At 33.3% G+C, this 19,662-nt stretch overlaps 1 protein-coding gene across 2 annotated transcripts in view; it reads left to right on the top strand.

Moving 5' to 3' along the window:
- The window catches only part of RhoBTB (Rho-related BTB domain containing), a 490,451-nt gene that overhangs the window by 168,763 nt on the left and 302,026 nt on the right, over window positions 1-19,662 (top strand). The window contains exon 1 of one of the 2 annotated variants that reach the window (XM_081734307.1): window positions 14,792-14,950. The exons of the other annotated variant lie outside the window; for it this stretch is intronic. The gene's annotated coding sequence lies outside the window, so the exon portion shown is untranslated. Of the gene's footprint in view, window positions 1-14,791; window positions 14,951-19,662 lie in introns of those variants that run through there. 2 annotated transcript variants of the gene reach the window in all.

Consider the following 19,662-nt stretch of genomic DNA (forward strand, 5'->3'; position numbering starts at 1 on the left):
AACTAAGGCAAGAAAACTGATCTAATATTTTAATGCGTATACTTAAAAGATAGTACATATTTGTTTTCTTTCCTTATCTTGTAGAGATAAAACTTTGAATTCTTACTGATGTAACCTCCCTCAGGATCCGCCATTGTTCTGATTGTTGTATTCAATTAGCAGGTTGCCTTATGTAGATCTAGATTCTACCATTTAACCACATCAAATATGAATACAACCAAAATGTTTTAAATCAAAATCAACTGGACTTTGTTTGTTATGATCAGCGGTTTAATGTTAAGGCCTACAATGTAGGCGGGCTCATCATGGCTTGGAGACCCTTTTCAGAATGAAGAAGATCAGATTATCTATTACAATTGTTTCCTAGCATAACCCTGAGTGCTCATTATGGACAGAACAGAGGAATTGTCAAAATATCAAATGATTCCATATTTAAGTTTTTTTGTTTTAATTTTTGTTTTGCTTTGCTAAGATTGATTGCTTTATGGATCAGAGACGTGGATATTGAGAAAAGCTGGAATATCCAAGCCGGAAGCATTTGAAATGTGTTGTTGGCGCAGAGTGCTGTGCATATCATGGGCCGAAAAAAAAAAGGAATGAAGACGTCCTAAAGGAAGGTAATGATGGACGACGGATCATGAAGATAATAGGAAAAAGAAGAAATAGCATGCTTGGCCATCTTATTCGGCACTCCAATTGAATCACCGTGCTGATAAAGGGAAAGGCAGAAGGAAAACCAGGAAGAGGAAGACCAAGGATAGAATATCTAGGTGCAGTTACGAAGAGGCCTTATCAAAGTATAAAACAGCTGTTCTAAGCGAGAGAAAAGTTTTAAAATTTTCATGTTGCCCACCAACCTATGGTTGAGGTGAACAAGAAGAAGAAGATTGGTAGAGTTGTTAAGAATGGTTACCGTCTCAAAGACTGACTAATAGCGCCGACAATATATTGGCCCTCTTTCGCGCATACTGCTGTCGTTTCCCCCATTGTTGCCATTACGTACCAGCTATGAAATGAGGAGATCTCAACATCTAAAAACAGGAGATATGTTCATTTTGACAAACAAAAGTATAAATGCAGCATTCGACTCAGTTAAAATATTTAGGATTTAATCTCTCGTCAATATTTTTCACTGCCGGACAAGTAACTTTTAAATTTTAATGCACTAAAGGAGTGACAGTGAAAGAATGATATTGAGATTTTAATCATTTTATCGTGTGCCTACACATTGTTTTAATGCTTAATTGGTTCCTTAAGTTTTGTTTTCATCAAATTCACCGATTCCAAAAATCATTGTACTGTGGTACAGAAATTAGAAAGATCCAATAAGCACCAAAAAATCTTTGATAATAGCGGAATTCCTAATAGTTGGAATTGCGGTACATGTTCCTTCCTACCAGGTAACATGATTCTACTAGGTACAGAAAAGAAATCTTCAATTATAAAAGGTTCCATATTAATGGCAGTTTCCATTGATTTTGTGTTTAAAAATAGAAAAAACCGACAAATCACTTTAAATATTAATATTTATTAAATTATGTTATCTTCAAGGAGGAAAAAATAATAACTTGTCTGCTAAATAACTGAATAACTTCCATAGTAAATATAATCTAGTAATGATGAACAGCACATTAAGTTGCGTTTTTGTCTGCTGCCATATGCCATAATTAATTGTGACTCATTTAGTTTCTGTAAGTTATTATTATTATTATTATTATTATTATTATTATTATTATTATTATTATTATTATTATTATTATTATTATTATTATTATTATTATTAAAATCTATTATTATGAACCTGAAATTTATTTTTGCAGACAGGCCCATGTAATTATCGTTATGCTACTATAGCTAGAGGTCTATGCGAATATAAAGTATCGTATTCGCAATAATTCTGTCTGCATATTTACCTTCGTGTACAGGTAATTAATAACAATTGTGGTTTCAAAAATAGTTTCTAATATAATCATCTTCTTCTAATATGTAAAACTGAATGTATGTTTGTCTGTTATACAAATCCACAGCGTTGGCTTGCCACGCGTTAGTTTCGCATACTTTTAGGTAACTGTAGCGAAGATACCGTAGGGTTATTAGATTGCCTATTTTAAAGAGGAAAGGAGATTCAAGTGTTTCACGAGAATAACATTTGCACCGTTTGAAATGAATTTTGGAACATCCTTAGCCCTTGAATCGAGCTGGCGCTTTATCATTTCGTTTCGATTTAAATAGGTCTCGTAAAGGGGAGAAAGGGATTGCAAATGACATGGCTCTGAAAAGTCTGAAAAGAAAATTAATAAGATGCTAGGAAACTTGAGAAATTGCTGTGAAGAATATGGGTGAAAATAAACGTTAGAAAGACAAAAAACTATGTTGATTAGAACGAAACAATCGGTGCCAAATATACGAGTAGAAGTGGAGAAAATAGAAAAGTAGAACAGGGGATTAGTTTTGATACCTAGGTAGCATTGTAAGTGATGACATAAAGTGCATACGTGAAATAAAGCCAATCATAGGAGTGCCGAAATAAATATTTAGGAGGAAGAAAAGTTTATTTTGTGATTTCTTGAATAAAGAGTTAAGGAAAAGACTCATAAATTGCTTCTGAATGAATCTTTCAGTTTACCGTCCCACGATTATGCCATTTGGGATAAGGGGGGCGGGTGATTAAGATAAATAAGTGAAGGAAGAATTCTGGAACGAGTACCCCGAGAAAACTCATGGACGTAAATTGTTTCATGTGGAGCATTGTAGTCCGTAGGGCAGAGACATGCACATTATGCTAAAACGACGAAAAACGACTGGAAACTTTCAAAATGTGGGTGTAGAGAAGAATGGAGAGAATTAGGTGGGTCGAACGGAAAACGAATGAAAAAGTGTTAGAAATACGTAGTAGGAAAGAAATTAACAATTTTAGATATAACTGAAAAGAGGAGGAGAATCTGACTGGGACACTGGCTAAGTAAGAAGAAACTGTATCATGAGGGAATGCTAGGAGGTATTGTAGCAAGAAAAAGAGAGAAGGGGTGAAAGAAGCTAAAGTTGGTGGACGATATGAAAACAGAAAAAAAAAAATACTTCAAGACGAAACATTAGCTGAAGATCGTGGTGGATGAAAGCTTGTCAGCGAGAAGCAGGCTGCCAATAATGGCAGAATACTATGATAATGATAATAATTTCAAATATATTTCATAAACATTTCTTTCGTGTACAAAGCGGATATTTCCCTAGTAGCAAAGACAACTTGCAAACTGCTTGCTGTAAGCTTGAATTGCAAGTCGACCAAGCTTGTATACAGCTTGATTGGAAATCGTGCAAGCATGCCGCAAGCTGGATTCCAATAATGAAGTTACATGGGAGCAACCTTCCATTCAGTGTTCCATTCAAGCTTGACGCAAGCGTTTTACAAGTCACGTCAAGTCAATATCCAATGAACTGTCAGTGATGCTATGATGTTCTGCGATAGGTCTAAAGCATCGCTTGTAAGTACAACAAAAGGCAGATGGTACGAAAGCATGCGTTTCAAGAGCAAGCATAGAAAGCCAAAAGCCAAGCACGCGCCAACTGGCCAAAAGCTTTCGTGCTACTAGGGTCAGTATCACCTCCTTTGTAGTTTTATGGATCCAATGACATGATATCAACCAGATTCAAGCAAACACTAAACGCAATCCTTTCCAATTATTAGTCAATTACGCCAATTCAAATACAATAAAATTCATGCAAACACACATTATGAAATTAAGGGAAAAGTACTTACTTACTTAAAGTTGTCTTAAATGGAGGGAGATATCTAGCACGAAAATTTTTAAGTTGGTAGTACAGTATATTTGTCAAATACTTTCAGAGCATATCGCTATTTAAAATACAAATCTTATTTCTCATGTCATAAAGATGATTGACCTTGTTTACAATACAAAGATGAAATAGAGATAAAAGATCCATGAAAAAGAAAGTTGAGTACCTCAAACAAATTGGAGTAAAATCATATTAGCACTTCGGATTTATTAGAGGGATTTAAGGGAAAAGAAGAGAATCAAAAATTCACGAAATAAATATTTTTCTGGCTATTATATGTCCCAAACTAGTAATCGCATTTTCATACAAGAAATCAATAACGCTTTGAAGAATGATCACGAAAATTCTTTTCACGAACATTCGCAAAGAAAATAAACATATTGACATGGATATCTGCATCTGTACCTATAATTATTCCGAGATTCCAGTTGAATGATCGTGAATACTTCATAGAAATCTGTAGAGTTCGAATTAAATTAACTCGAGCATACATTCGTGTACGCCATTATTGGCATTAAAACTGCTGACAGTAATCCGCAATTTTACTTGTACAAAATGAGTTTAGGTTAAAATAGCTAAAATTAAAAAACGAGTAAGTTAAAGTTTCCTTGTTCTGATCGAAAGTTCCAATAGATTAAAGCTTAGGATCTGATTGTTTTCTGCAAGAAGATTGCAAAATGCATAATCTACGTAATTTTGAGTATAATCAAGGACGTAGTCTTATGAAAATTGAGTTTAGGTCAAATTCACTTAAATTAATAGGTTCTTTAGTTTTTGAGTGCTATTGAGTACAAAACTGAGGGTGAGTGTTCTTTCATGCCCGAGTTTTGTGGAGAGAGTTGTAAGTGGTCAGAGGAGTTAGGTTGAGAATCGCGAAGTAATAATTATTGTAAATTCGAATCTAACTTTAATCAAAATGTTCTTAATTGCTGTAGATATCTAAATGATACGAAATGAATGAAATTAAATTCCTGGTTTTACGTTACACAGTTATGCCCTATGAGATTAATGATTTCATGAAACTGAATAATTATAACAAAACTGGTGGAATAAGAATGTGCGAGCAATGGAAGAACCTCGAATAAACCTAGGACACGATCCTGTTCACCACAAACTCACTTGGTCTGGGATTGAACCAGGGGTTCTCGCATCAGATATGAGTGCTCCTCTGATGCGACTTAGTTACCATACCCTCCATTTGGAGATCTAAGCGTTTATGTCCTTGTCGTGTAGTTAAATCTAGTGAAAGAATTAAAATGCGATAAAATAGATAATGCAAGATAATACAGTACGTAAGAAAAAAGAAAACATGGATAACGAGCATAATTTACGCGCGTGTTTGTGGTTTTAAATTCGTATCCCGGTATAGATATTTGGCTTAGACATAAACCCGAGTAGTTGTTGGGACCTTACTTTAACTAGTTGCTTCCTTCTGTTATAGAATTACTACTGAAAAACTATTAAATTTTAATTTAAAAAACTCAGGTAATGTTCTTCCTATTTCCTTTTTGTCAGGGGTTGTCAAAGTGTAGTATTAGTAATTTTAGAGAAAATTAGCACAATATCATGCAGCGAATTTCGTTCTCTCCATGTCAAGAAACATGTACTTAAATTAATCTAATAGCGGAATGTGTTAACAATTTCTGGATAATATACTAACAAGTTATTTAGCTTAAGAAATCCAGAGGTTCAATGTGACAGAAACTGTTAATTTCTCATATCTTACCTTACATTATTCTTTATCTTCCTTTTTACCTACAAAATAAGGTCAATTTCCCATTGGATTTATAATCTATACACTCCTCATGTCTCATGTCACACTCTTTTTAATCGTCTTTGTCTATTACTCCCAATATAATTTGTAATTTGTATATCTCTACCGTTACTATACTACTAGAAGTGATTCTAAAACTAATACTTCTACTGCTGTTACTGTTACTAATAATTATAGCTATAATTATGAACATATTACAAGTAGTATGTGCATAAAGACTATGTATGTCATCATTAGGAAGAAACAAACAACAATCTGCTAGTTAAGAGAGTATTTTGCCATGTACAGCGATAAATAAATAACAACTTCTTCCAGCAAAATAAAAACTGTCAGTTTTTTTTGGCTACGAATGACACTTTTTAGTGTCACAAAAGCTCATTTTTTGATATTGTCGAAAACTACACATTAAAATTTATTTTCAGGAATGTTATTTTGATCAGCTTGATATGATCTATCGACTGATGCATGCGTTCTCTTTGGACAATGTTTTGGTTAAACATAAATTAATATTTAATTGTTAATAACAGTTTTAGGCTATATCTCATTACCCATACTATGCACTATTGCCTTGCTAGTGTCACAATTATAGACTAATATGGAAAGAGGAGCTCAAATATTTTCCCCGGTAAGATGAGAGACTTTTACTGAAACTTTAATAGGGTTCCGTTGAATGTTGTTAGAATCCATAGCTTCCCCCTTTACCAGCATCGTTATTTCGACCTATCTCATGGTTATATGGTAGTGTACGCGTCTTCGGCATGAGAAATCTGTGTTGGATTCTAGTGCACTGTAGGTCCACTCTCATATAATTTCGATGTTGAAAGGACACTTGAACTCCAGTCCAACCAACGATTTAAGGTTTGGTTTGGAGGATGTAAGGCTCTCTACCGATATAAGTAAATTTTCGCGTTTTCCATTATTTTACTGCTACACTATTGATTAAAAACTTGTATATTTCAAATTCAGAGGGAGTAGTTGCTTCTCTTTTATCACTAAAACGACGCCCCTGTTTTTAAATTTGCTCTGGCTGAGCACTCTTTCCATTCTGAAAATCATTAAACCAGAAGAATAAAGCTGTTCAGAGCTCAGTTGAATGCAACCCACATAACATCTAATTGTTGCAGTGTTGCATAACAATAAGGCTGCAACTTTTTTTTTATTGTTACTTCGGTAGATACGTCTTACGCATATTTTCTTTTACGTGTGTTCGACAATAGGCCTAATAATACAGCATATCACGAGCTTTCTAAATATTTTGTAAGTGTGTTAATTGCGATTATACTTAGCTTTTATAATATTTCGTATGATGGGAAACAAGCTTATTCATTAAGTACTTTATCCAATTTTATTTGTTTATGTATTTAGTTTTCTTTATTTTTAAGACAGAGCACGGCGGCTCAGTGATAGAGCGCTTGCTCCTTGTGCTAGTGTCCACTGGTTCGTTCCCAAGCTAAATGAGTTTGTGATTGACAACATAGTATCTGTGGGTTTTCTCGAGTTTCTCTCGTTTTCTCCCATACACTTTCATACTCTTATTCTACTGGCTTTTTTGGGGGCGCGGCGGCTCAGTGGTAGAATGTTCACCTCCAGTGCTTAGGGTCCCTGGTTCGACCCCAGCTAGCGCCGTGTGGACTTCGTGGTGGACAAACATCATGCTCGTGGGTTTTCTCGGGGTTCTACCGTTTCCTCCCACTTTCTTCATTCCACCATTTCACTCATTTTTCATCATCACCGTCTCCTTTAGCCTAACCGGCATAACCATGGGACGTAAAACTTAAAGATTGCATTTCATTTTTGCACTGGCTTTTTAACAGTCACTCACTTTCGTTAATCATGCTTCTCTTTTATCCTACAGGGCATAATTGTAGAATGTCGAACTAGAAAATTTAGTTTCATTGATATTCTCTTTACGCTCATGGCAAAGTTAGGACCATTCATGTTTCCTTAACTAATTATAAATAAGATTTTTAATATGAACTCACGGTTGGTACCAACGATCCATTATATGTAAATAAATATAAAAATGAATAATATTTTTTTTAAAAAAATAGACTAAGCTCAATGCAATATAAGTGAATATATATATATATAACCTTACTTTTAAGGTAGGTATCAGCAATCAATTAAAATTTTTGGAAGATTCACCTTTATATGTCTAACTGAATTCATAAGGGTATATTTTAAAAAAGAAAAAAAAAACTTTTAAATATCATTTCTATGAAGTTTCGGTTTATTTCACTTTTATGTAGAAGAAGTAAATGTAATATTAGTCTTGCTTAAGTCTCTGGTCTAGTGTAATTTTTTCCTAAAAGAAATTATTCTAAGTTGATGAAATTTAAACCATATTTCCTAAAACAAAGTCTTCCTTACTAGATGTATAGTTGGTTAGTGCAAAAGTCTTCTTTTATCCTTCGTTTTGTCATTCTACACTGCTATGGTGTTGGTGTTGGTAGTGCTGATCGATTGACTGACGTCATTGCTCGTCACAGCGGGTGGGGTTCTTTCATTCACTGTGAAGGGGGAGAGAGCAGGGGAGGAGATTCACCCTCTATCTTGTAACACTAATTCATGAAATCGTCACAGTCCGCTTGCCTTCGAATCGCAAAAGTAATTTCACTTTACGGCATTGGCTTCATCTTGTTCTTTTTCTCCACCCATTTTGTACTCGTGAAATGTAAAATGTAATGCTTGCCTTTCTGATATTCTCTTTTATTTTTCTTCTTTATCTTTAAACAATGCTATTTTTTTGTCCGTTGAAAGTTCTGGTCCATTAAATACATTCCTGTTCAATTGGTATGTTTGTGTCGCATAATAAATTATGATTGTCAATGAGAAGGAATATTGTGATTATATAGTGCACTTGCACTCTAAAATATATACATTTTTTTAAAACTACGTTTTATATTAGAAGTTCCCAAACTGTGCGTCACGGGTGTGAAAAGAGTAAATCATACAATGATATGTTGAGAATTTATATACTACATATGTACGTATTTTAAAGACGAAATAAAACAAAAAAACTCAATCACTTTTCTTGTTATGTAATCCTTCCCTTTATGTATATTCTAGATTTCCTATTTATCTAATCAATTCCTGTTTATTCAATTTAATTCTAATGTTGTATTTTTTCATTTTGATTAAAGTAAAATGAGTACCTGTTTTTAAAATGCCACCAAATTGATTTTGGGCACGGAGAAGTTACAGGAAAAATGTGATGTGAGGAGTATGCGAAATAAAAAAAAGAAGGACCGAAACCCTGTATAGCATCCTTTAAAATAGTTGACATATTTCTTTTAAATTTTCCGGCGGGCATGCCTTTTTCAGTTACGCACTGCATGTGGCACTTTCTTGTACATTTCTGTCTACTTTCTCAAAGAAAAACAAACAAAAAAAATCTGATTTGAAATTATTTGTCAGGTCACACAACAAACAGAGAGATGCGTAACCCATGAAATGCTCCGTCAAAGGTCTTTTGTGCAAACTGCATTAACTGACAATCATATTTGTGACCTGGCTAAGTACACATAGAAGATAAGAGTCGTCTTTAAAAGAATTTTGTAATCGTCTGAATTAGAAAGCCCGTCTTTTAACTTCCAGAAAAGGCCAAAGGGCCAATTAATACTCAAGTCATTACATATAGAATATACACTGAGCTGGATTTACCACTAGGTCCAGAGCTAGGGGCACAAAATTCTTAAGGGGCACGTTGGATGAAAACTTAATAATCAAGATTATAAAAATACAGAAGTTGAATAATAATAATAATAATAATAATAATAATAATAATAATAATAATAATAATAATAATAATAATAATAATAATAATAATAATAATAATAAAACACGCTTAAAGTAAGAGTAAACGCCCTCTAAGTAGTAATTCCTTTAATGATTCTATTGGTTTCAATCATTGTTCGTTGAAGTTGAAACATTCTACTTGCACAAGACAGTTGCATAGGTGTGGGCGCGTAAGGTTGTACAGCTGAGCCTCCCAACATCCCATCACCATACCATTCATTAAAATTTATATAAAAATGTTTAAACAAAGGTATGCATAAAATAAGTTATATTTTTATTTTCTATTGTTTTAAATTTATGTATGTCGTGATGAGAGGCGGCGAACAGCTTAGGGTCTAGCTTTTAATGTCTTTTTTTAGATATATGTTTTATCTAAGAGGACTACAACGGCAGATCTGGAACACCACTTGCGGTACGCGGACCACACTTTGAGAAACGCTGTCCTAGCTGTTCACTTAATCATAAAGAGAATAATATATATTTTTCAACCTTCAAAAATCTTAAGTAGGGTTTTCTTCTCCGTTATACGCTATTAAAATTTGTGCACACTGCTTTTGGCATACCACATCTTATATGGCAGTGAGAAATTTTCGTATGAAATGAAATCTTTGAGTTTTACGTCCCACGGTTATGCCGACTAGGCTAAATGAGACGACGATGATGAAAAATGAATGAAATAGGGGAGTGAAGAAAGTGGAAGGAAACGGCAGAATCCCGAGGAAACCCACGCACACGGTGTTTGTCTAAGGAATTTTCATATTCAAAAGCGCTGTAATGGGACAGTGTGTAAACAACACATACGATGAGAGTATGATATATTTTCTCCCTTCTACTGTCTTTCAAATTCATCGTTACGTGATATACTGTATTTCAACACTTGATATAATTTGAAGGGTGGGAGGCTTGAAAACGGTACAGTTGAAATTACTCGAACATTCATTATTTGAATATTTGAATATTGACTTTCAAAATAATTATTCGATAATTATATATCTATTATAATAACTTCTTAAATAATCATTGATAATTCTAATTTTTGTTCGAATAATTATATTTATTTTAAATAATTGGGTTGGTTTTATTCGATAATTAATATTTCATTCCAATGCAAAAGTCCTAGCAATACGCATATTGTAAGAATATTTGATAATGAAATTATTAAAGTTATACTTAAGATTTATTCGTATATTTGCATTATACGTATTTCAAGCATTAGTTAAATTAAACTCCTTGACGTTACGATTTCCCAATGATGTTGAATCAATACCATAAACTGTCTCATCCGGGAATCAAACTCAGGATTCGAGATACCAAAGCTACATGCGTTAACCATTTCAATTACGCTGAAACATTTCAAGCACAGCATACTACAATTCAGATGTGAAAAATTGTTTATTTTTAATAAACCTCAAGAATCGAAAGAAAAATATTTGTAAAATCTATTGTAAGTATTTATATTAAGTATTTGGAATATTAGTTCCATTTCTAGTAACTCACATCGACATAAGATATAAACTGAACATAAGGTTTTGTCTCTTAAAACCTTAGATTTGTACTTAGTCTTTAATAATTCCTTTGTAAAGATTGACCTTTGCCATGACGAGCAAATACAAATGTTACTCAACAAAGAAAGAGACCAAGGTTTTTTTCGTCTTTCTATCAACATTAAGTGTTCGCACTAGACAAACTGAACTCCTAATGAAATTAGCTTAAATTGCAACGTTTTGTTTGACAGAGAGGTAACAGGAAGGTCGTTCTATTGTGTACAATTTTACCTGGGAAAGAAATATTATTTGCTTTCCTGGAAAGATGACGGGAGTGAAAGGCGAAGGGAGATAGAAGTTCTCTTCATTCTTTTCCTTTTTCAGTGCAATACAAAAGACTCGCAAACCTTACACGTCCCTATTATTTACAAAGCATATGCACACACATTGGTGACTAATAATATACATTATTTGTAGTTTCATCTCTTTTCTATACAGAAGAGGGAGACCGGGCTCCTGTATGTTTGGATGGTTAAGGAGTTTGCCTTGCGTGTACATGGTTTAGTGTCATTCCCAGTGGAAGTCACTCTGTATTAAACTACATGATATATTCATATAAAAAATAACCATTTGTGGCTCCATCAATCTATACATATAAAAAATGAAATCGATGTTGTATGTCACTTTTCCATGAGAAAACAGCTGAACCGTTTAAAATCATTTTGAACAATTGGATCGCGTTGGGTTTTTTATCATTTGATTTTGATAGAAATACGTGTCCTAAAGGAAATTTGTTTCAAATTGTTTGCCAAAAATAGAATATATCACGAGCTCCTTAAGCCAGGAAGATGAAACTCGGCATATAAACTGCTGATTAAAATAAGTTAACTCGTGTATCGAGGTTTTCGGAATTTTTGCTTCTAAAGAGGTTAAAGGGAACAATTTCTACAATGCTCTAATTTCCGATTGTGTATTCATAAAATATTCTTAATATTATTATGAGAAAATTCTCCGCGTGTTACCGTAGACAGTGTTTTGCAACTCCTCTCTCTTTGTTGTTCTTCATATTGAATTCGTGCAAAATGAGTGACATACTCGTTTTCTCTGAAGCAAGAAACCCGAAATACCAAATATCTCGCCTGGACGTTCAACGGTTTACATCAAATGTGATAAGAATAATATTTTCATATAGATTTTTGCATACCTGCCTTCACCTTCAGCGGAATTGTTTAGCAGAACAAATGCTCATTTTAAAGATGGAACTAGTTGGGTAAATTTGTAGATTACTATGATCCAGACTGCAAAATCATCACAGCAGAACTTTCTCTCTCTCTCTCTCTCTGTGTGTGTGTGTATGTGTGTGTGTGCGTGTGTGTGTGAAGGGAGTTAAGAAAATTATTCTTCGCACAGGATTACTTCGCATTTTGAACATCTATTATTATTAAACTATGTGGAATTAGGAATAACTCTAACCACTAGTTAACCGTTAATTGTATATGAAACGTATGCTAATTATATATGGGTTACTGTAATTAATTTACAAACTTTTGACAGTAGTATCGTTTTATTCATTCTTTAATAAATTATTAGTGCGGAGAATTTTATTCCAGAAATATTAATTGAAGAAATTCCCCTATCTTCCTAAGATTAGTCATCCCATCTTGAACGAATAAATGAACTCACAAATTTTTGAAGCTTTGCAATATGGTATAAGGTAAAGTAACTAGCAAAAGAAGTTTTATTATTATTTTTATTAATCCGAAAGTTTCAAAGAGGTTGTTCACTAATGATGGAACACTTTTAAGATTTTTCGATGATCAGGAAAAAAATATAATTTAACAAATAGCCCTTCTATATAAATACTGAATAATAATAAATAATTCACTTTAATTATTGCTATTGGGTACAAGTCTGCATATCTCTGTCATTAATCCCAGATTCATGTGAGCTTTTGTGTAACATTTTATTCCTTTACGGTTGCCTGGAAAAGTTTAAAGCTTTGATGTTATGTTTCTATATAATACTAGAAAACATGGTGGTAACACTCTTTTCTCTGATGAGAAGGTCTCTATCGTACGATTAAGGAAAGCCGGCGTCTGACAGATAGCTGCAAGGGCTGTAAACAATACGAAGGAGAGGATTATTCGGCAATTACGTCAGTATTATTGTATTCACGTATAGCAGTATTCACGTTGTTTCTAGAAAACCAGGGTTACTAACCGCGCTGTTGCATGTACTTTAATGTAAATATTTTGTCAGATATGACAGGTATTATTAGTTTTGCTATTTTCAAGTTACATTACAAATTGTCCTATCATATTATTACGATTGCAGAATTATGATTTCTTAAACGTTCTAAGTTTGTCATCAGAACTACTGTCTGTATTGTTACAGAGTTTTTGACAACAGGGCCTCCAACGCACTAGGTGTTCTCTCCAGCTATCAGACTTCAGCTTTCCTTGCCGCACAATAGTTAAGCCATGCAGGTTTATGGTGAACAGTATTGATTCCGTAAATGCTCTCGGAAATCATCCTTTTCCTCTCTAACTATTAATTCAGTAATTCTTTATCCATTAATATGTAGCAATTGTCCTCTGTCTTATTTAGTTACAAGGTGACAACTGCGGGAGCTTCCATGTTTTCTGTTAAATATCTATTTCATTTCACAGAAAGTTTTTAGGTATAGTAATATTAAAACAAAAGTTTACTTTGGCGATATTTATGCAAAGTATTTTCTGAATTAAAATTTAAGCTTATTTTTAGTGTTGTTATAGAACACTAATGATTCAATTCTGTGTGTAGATTCCAGTAACATAATTTCATTCAGCATCACTCTTACAGCTTTAATATGCGTATTATACAACTTCATCAACATCTGCCCTCGCTGTAATAAACTCTAATACATGTCGAACCCATTTGACCTTTTACAAAGGAAGGTGGTAACAAAATGTTTTCGTAATTTTAAGTTGAATTTAACTCATGCTTAAAGTTTGTAGCCCTTTTTACATATGCAGGTTTCATTAATAGAAGATTGTTAACACAGTTTTACCGTTTTGCTTACCTAATTTCCATTGACTGTATTGAACATTTATCGTGAACAAATTAACATTATTTAAATATGCAGGGAAAGAAGTAAAGTGTAATAACATTTTAGTCATATATCGTGGATCCTAAGATGTAAAATATAACATCAACTCGTATTAAATACAAAGGAAATATTAAGCAGTACTAATAATTAGACCGATAGCTAACGGCAAATGATAGGAATCATTATGGTGTTTAAGTAGAACACATCATGTCTTTCGGACAAGCATTGTTTGTCATCCTTCACAGGGGCAGAGAAAAATTTGAGTAAGCTGAACACTCCGTGGAAACCACGCCTCGTTTGGCTATAGGCCTGCTAATCATTTCATTCTGAACAAACAGTACGAGTAAGAAATGAATTAAACCTCTAGTTATGAGTCACAGAGAATCATATATGTATTAAATAATATTAAATAACTGGTTTCAGAATAAAATTTCGTATAATAACTCTTAGTCCATTTCTTTTAACTTTTTATTCTCTTGTGAAGTATAATAAATGTGTAATTTTTTTTAAAATATAAAATGATCAAATTGTCATTGAATCTTAATTGATCTTAACCATCAACCAATTCTAAATTCAATAGAAATATAATTATAATTAAGCCTAACAAAGTTAATAATTATATTAGTAGGCCTAGGTACTTTTCCTTGGTCATGTTTGGTTCCTGGTGAGGAAAGAGGAATTAATATTAACTTTGGAGATACCCTGCCATGTTCAACACGTATGAAGAAGCTGACAAATATTCTACGACGTCAAACGCTCTCACCAGGTTTCCAAGGTTCGATCGTTAATCCCGTCTGACAACGCCGCAAAGCGCTCTGTTCTTGCTAGTATGGTTTGGTTGCTAGTGAGAGACGGGTCATTGGTGTGTTCGCGCTTTCGGTCGCTACCCCACATGCAAGGGGCTAACTGTAAACGACCTTTGGTTAGATCTGCATTAACTTGAAAGTCAGCAGTTGTGCTTTATAGTGTCGAGTCATTTCGTGCCTTATTCCCAGCCGTGTTCACAATGTGGTATGTTTATTTTTTTAAAATTTAACTTTATTCATATAGCATACTGAGTATTAAGAACTTAAAATTTAATTTGAATCCTGCATATGTGAAGGTAGTTAATACATTTTTACTACTTAATTAGTTCACACAGTATAACATCCTGCACTCGTTTATGTATTTCTCTATTTTTTACTTTCTCTTTTTCTAATAGATAAATTACGAATTTATTTCTTAGCACTTTGGAAGCACTATACCCAGGACATTCTTGATTCAAGTTATTTGGAATTTGTTGTAATATTTCATATAATTCCAAGGTAGATGAATTACGAATGTACGCATATTTAAAATGTTTTCTTTTAACATTTCCTTCAAAGAAGTACCCACACCATGCTGTTTTTCTTTAATTCGAAATATAGCATTAAACCAAGAGGTTTGAAATTGATTTCTTTGAAACTGCTCATATGATTGAGGGTAACATTTACAACAGATGAAGCAATGTAAAAGGAAGTGTATTTGACGTACGATTCCAGCATTGATCTCCGTGCAGCACTCAATATATCCTGTGGCTATTCATAAGAGAGCTGATAGATATCATGAAACATTCTGTATTCTTCCTAAAAATGTCCATGCTACGTTGGTCAGTCAGAATGAATGATCTAAGAAATGTTGAAGCCCATCTCACTGACTTCAGGTTATAGTAGCCAAAGTATTATTTGAGAACTTCCCTATTACCAAATTAAACTGAATATAATGTGAATGAAAGATGAATGCACTGTTTTGCTGCTAGCTTCAATTTTCTCACGAAAGATGATTTTACTCCATCTTCAATAACAGATATATACTTATTTCAATTTACTCAATGCCTCATAATTTGATACATTATACGATCTAGTATCTTTCAGTAAGTTTTAAACAAATACTTTATATTTAATATTCACCATCGTAGATAATGCAAATATTAACGAGGAAATTTATTCTATAGAGAAAGATGACGTATATTGTTCCACCTTAATGATCCTTTTATAACCATCTGAAGAAAGATTAAAACAATTTGATAAATTTTAGACTAGCCAAATAATCAATTTTACTTTAAAGTTAGCAGATCATTTCTTACTTGCCATGTTGAGTTCGACATGACAATTGAGCATTTTTATGGTAAAAATGTGTATGCAACATATTTGATACATGTATTCCAATCAGAAAACAGGCTTTTGAAAAATATTCAGTTGGTTGACCACAAAAATAGTAAGCAAAATGAAAACTGACGGTCGGCAGTATTGAGCGACAAAATATCGGAAATACATAATCACAAAGATTTTAACAAGCGATGAAAAGAAAGAAGAAAATAGATTTTGTACATAAATTTGGAAAATTCATTTACAAACTAATCTCTCTCTCAACTGGCACTTACTAAAAACAATCACGACACCTTAATTGTACTAGTTTTTACTAACACTGGATCATTGAGAATTGTTAGCAAGCAGTGACAATATTACGAGCATACTTGCTATTGCTCCTATGTTTGGAATGGATAGTAAATTTTGGTAATAATAATAAATCGAAAAAAAAACATGAGAGAGTGAAGTGCAAACATTTCCGCAATTAAAATGTTAGAAATAAAAAAGGTAATATTTAACAGATTGAAGGAAAGAAGAACAATTATTGTATTTCTGAGTATATAAAGGATAAATGCAATTGAGATGCAAGATTATTCTAAGCGAGCAACGGTTGCTTGTCACTGTCACTGTGCAAAGTTTGCTTAATATAACTCAAAGCATTTTAGTCGGACTCGATAATAGAGAGTCCAAAATTTGATTAGTTTAATCATGTTAAGCAACTATGCGGGCAGTTTTGTACACTATTCCTCAAAAATGTCATGTCAGTTTAAAATATATGCACAGCAACTACTATGAACGTGTAAAATTTGATCATTCTACCTCAGAAATAATCCTGGAGAGATTTAATGCTAAAAGTTCACAGTGAGACAGTTTCTTCACCACCACGTGTCAAGAACATTATCGATTACAATAAACTGTCTTTAAAACTTTGTAGGTGTCTGCTATGACTACGATCAACGTTTGGATTTTAGTCAAAGGTTTTTGAGCCAATTCTTTACAGCTGCATAGAACCACATCGGACTGTAAATCTCAGATTCTCAGAATGGTTAATTCCATGACAAATTGTAGTATTGTTACCGATTGATTGATTGGTTGGTCGTAGGTTTTGTGGAAACTTCAGTGTCAAGGCTATTTATCCTCGTCGCGAGAAGCCCAATGGCCGACAAATGCTGGTCATAAAAGGACTGCAATTATAAATACAATAAATGAAGTAAGAAATTATCTCGGGCTCGAACTGCAAATTGGTAGGGAATTCAATAACAAAATGGGAAAACATTGCCTCAGTGATAGAATTCTCACCTCCGGTGCAACAGGTTTCTGGTTCAGTCACAGGGCAAATGAGTTTGTCGTGAACAACATCGTTGTAGATTTTTTCGTTTCCTCACACATTCTCATTCCACCAATTATTTTATAATGATTCACTTTGATTAACCATCCGTCTTTTAAAGCCTGAAACACCCGTTGGATGTTGAACTAGAAATTTCAGTGCCGCCATTACAACTGAAATTTTAAGAGTATGGATATAACGGAGATGAAATACCACGACTACAACTTGTGAATGATGATAAGTGCGAATGGTGAAGTTTCCAAATTAAAACTACGATGTTATATTAAAAACTAGTTTCAGTGGTTACGATGTTTATTAAGACACTTACTTGGACAGGTATAGAGAATTGTTAATTATAATTAGCGAAGTTATTCATATTTTTTAAGTATGATAACATTTAAAAACAGAGTATGGATGGAGTAGAGGTTTCAAACTGGTGCGTATAAGGAATTCAGAGGTGCCATATATTTCTATGTACTACAGGGTTTCTCAACCTGGGGGTCGCGAGAGGATTTCATGGGGATCGCGAAGATAAGCGGAAGAGATAAGAATAATTAGAATCTAATACCGAAAAATATTTTTAAATATTATTTTGAATTATGTTGTAATAGACATATTTTTATTTTTATACATACTGTTAAGAGCAACAAAAAAAGATCTACTAAATATTTTCAACAGGTGCAGAGTTGTTTAAAAATCAATTTAAATGAGCGAGATATGATATGAAGCTAATGAGAAGTGCATATTGAAATACCAGAAAAATGCAAATGCCACAAAACCTGCATATTGAAATACAATTAAAATTGAAAGCGTCGTGCGATATCTGAGCATCGTGTGATTTCACTAGTGCGACAGGATCTGGTTCAATCTTCTTGATGCACATTATCAAGTCATTTAAAATACTCAATAACATTTTAACAACTGTCCAAGTTTTTAAAAGCAAAATTAGAAATCACTTTATTTTTTATCATGTGACTCAAATTAAAGCAGTTATAAAGTTTTAAAATTTTCAAACCGCCTCCATTTTGAAACAGTGTGTATCAAAATCGGATTTGATATTTATAATATGAATGAACTGATCAAATTTTGTTTTAATCCATTTGTTTTTAGGGAAGTTACTGTATTCACTATATACAAGAAATGGATTCTACTATTATAGAAATAGATAGATATCATGAGATCTCCGCAATAGGTATATTAAAAATCTCACACAAGCTTATTATAAACCAGAAATTATAGGGGGTTGCTGGGAAAAGGGTGTGATAAAATGGGGGTCCTGATAGGAATTAGGTTGAGAATCATTGATCTACTTTATACTGACTTTCTTGACTGGAGTTCACTATTCAATTCAAATAGCCTTTGCACTTCAATTGCATAACGATAATGGTTTAACACCCGTAAATCCGCTCGCGCATCATGCATCAAACTACAGTACAATCATGCATATTAAAAGAACATGTGTTGATAACTGTGTTATAGAACGAACAATCGTCAGATGCACATTATGGTACGATTTGATTTGAATTTTATTTAGGCAGCGATACTACATAGGATGCTATTATCATCCTACAGTTATATCTTTAACTAAATAATAAAGACGGAAAATAATTTTATGGACAGGGTACAAAAAAAAAATATTCACTCTATTTTGTCAACAACTCTATACATTAATAATTTTCTATATATATTAAAAATTTTCTATAATAATAAACAAATCTAACAATGTATATAAGACTAGTTCAGAACGTAAATATACCTGAATCTTGGGACGCGAGCAATGGTGTGGAGAATAGGTGAATGGGACGAAGGTTGTGACGCGACGTTGCGCGTGGTAAAGGGATGTGGATAAGCAAACATACTACAGCACAAGCAGGTAATAGATGTTTTTCGTTCTCTGGCAACACAGCATCCCTCTTACTTGCTAACAGCGTTTAAAGGGAACTCGAAGCACCACCTTCAAACTCTATAAACGCTGTCACTTATCATAGTTTTCATAATTGTAGTACATCCGAATTAGTAATTGAATCTGTGGTCATGTGCATCAAGGATATACATGAAGCCCGTTAAACCAATTATTAAAGCGACGTATTATGTTCGTTTATGATTATTAGATCCTTAGGTATATTCTTAGTTTAAGACAAAGAAATGGTGGTTTGTAGATCTAATACTCGTACATATGGGTCGTGAGGGAATTTAGACGGCACTTATTCCGTCAGAAAGATACAGTACATACAGTAAGGCCTATAAGTAAAAGAAAGCACTTCAGGCGTAAGGAGAAATCCTATTTT

Source organism: Thermobia domestica, chromosome 12 (assembly GCF_964235325.1).
Source record: "Thermobia domestica chromosome 12, izTheDome1.hap1.1, whole genome shotgun sequence".
In the NCBI taxonomy this organism is placed as follows: domain Eukaryota; kingdom Metazoa; phylum Arthropoda; class Insecta; order Zygentoma; family Lepismatidae; genus Thermobia; species Thermobia domestica.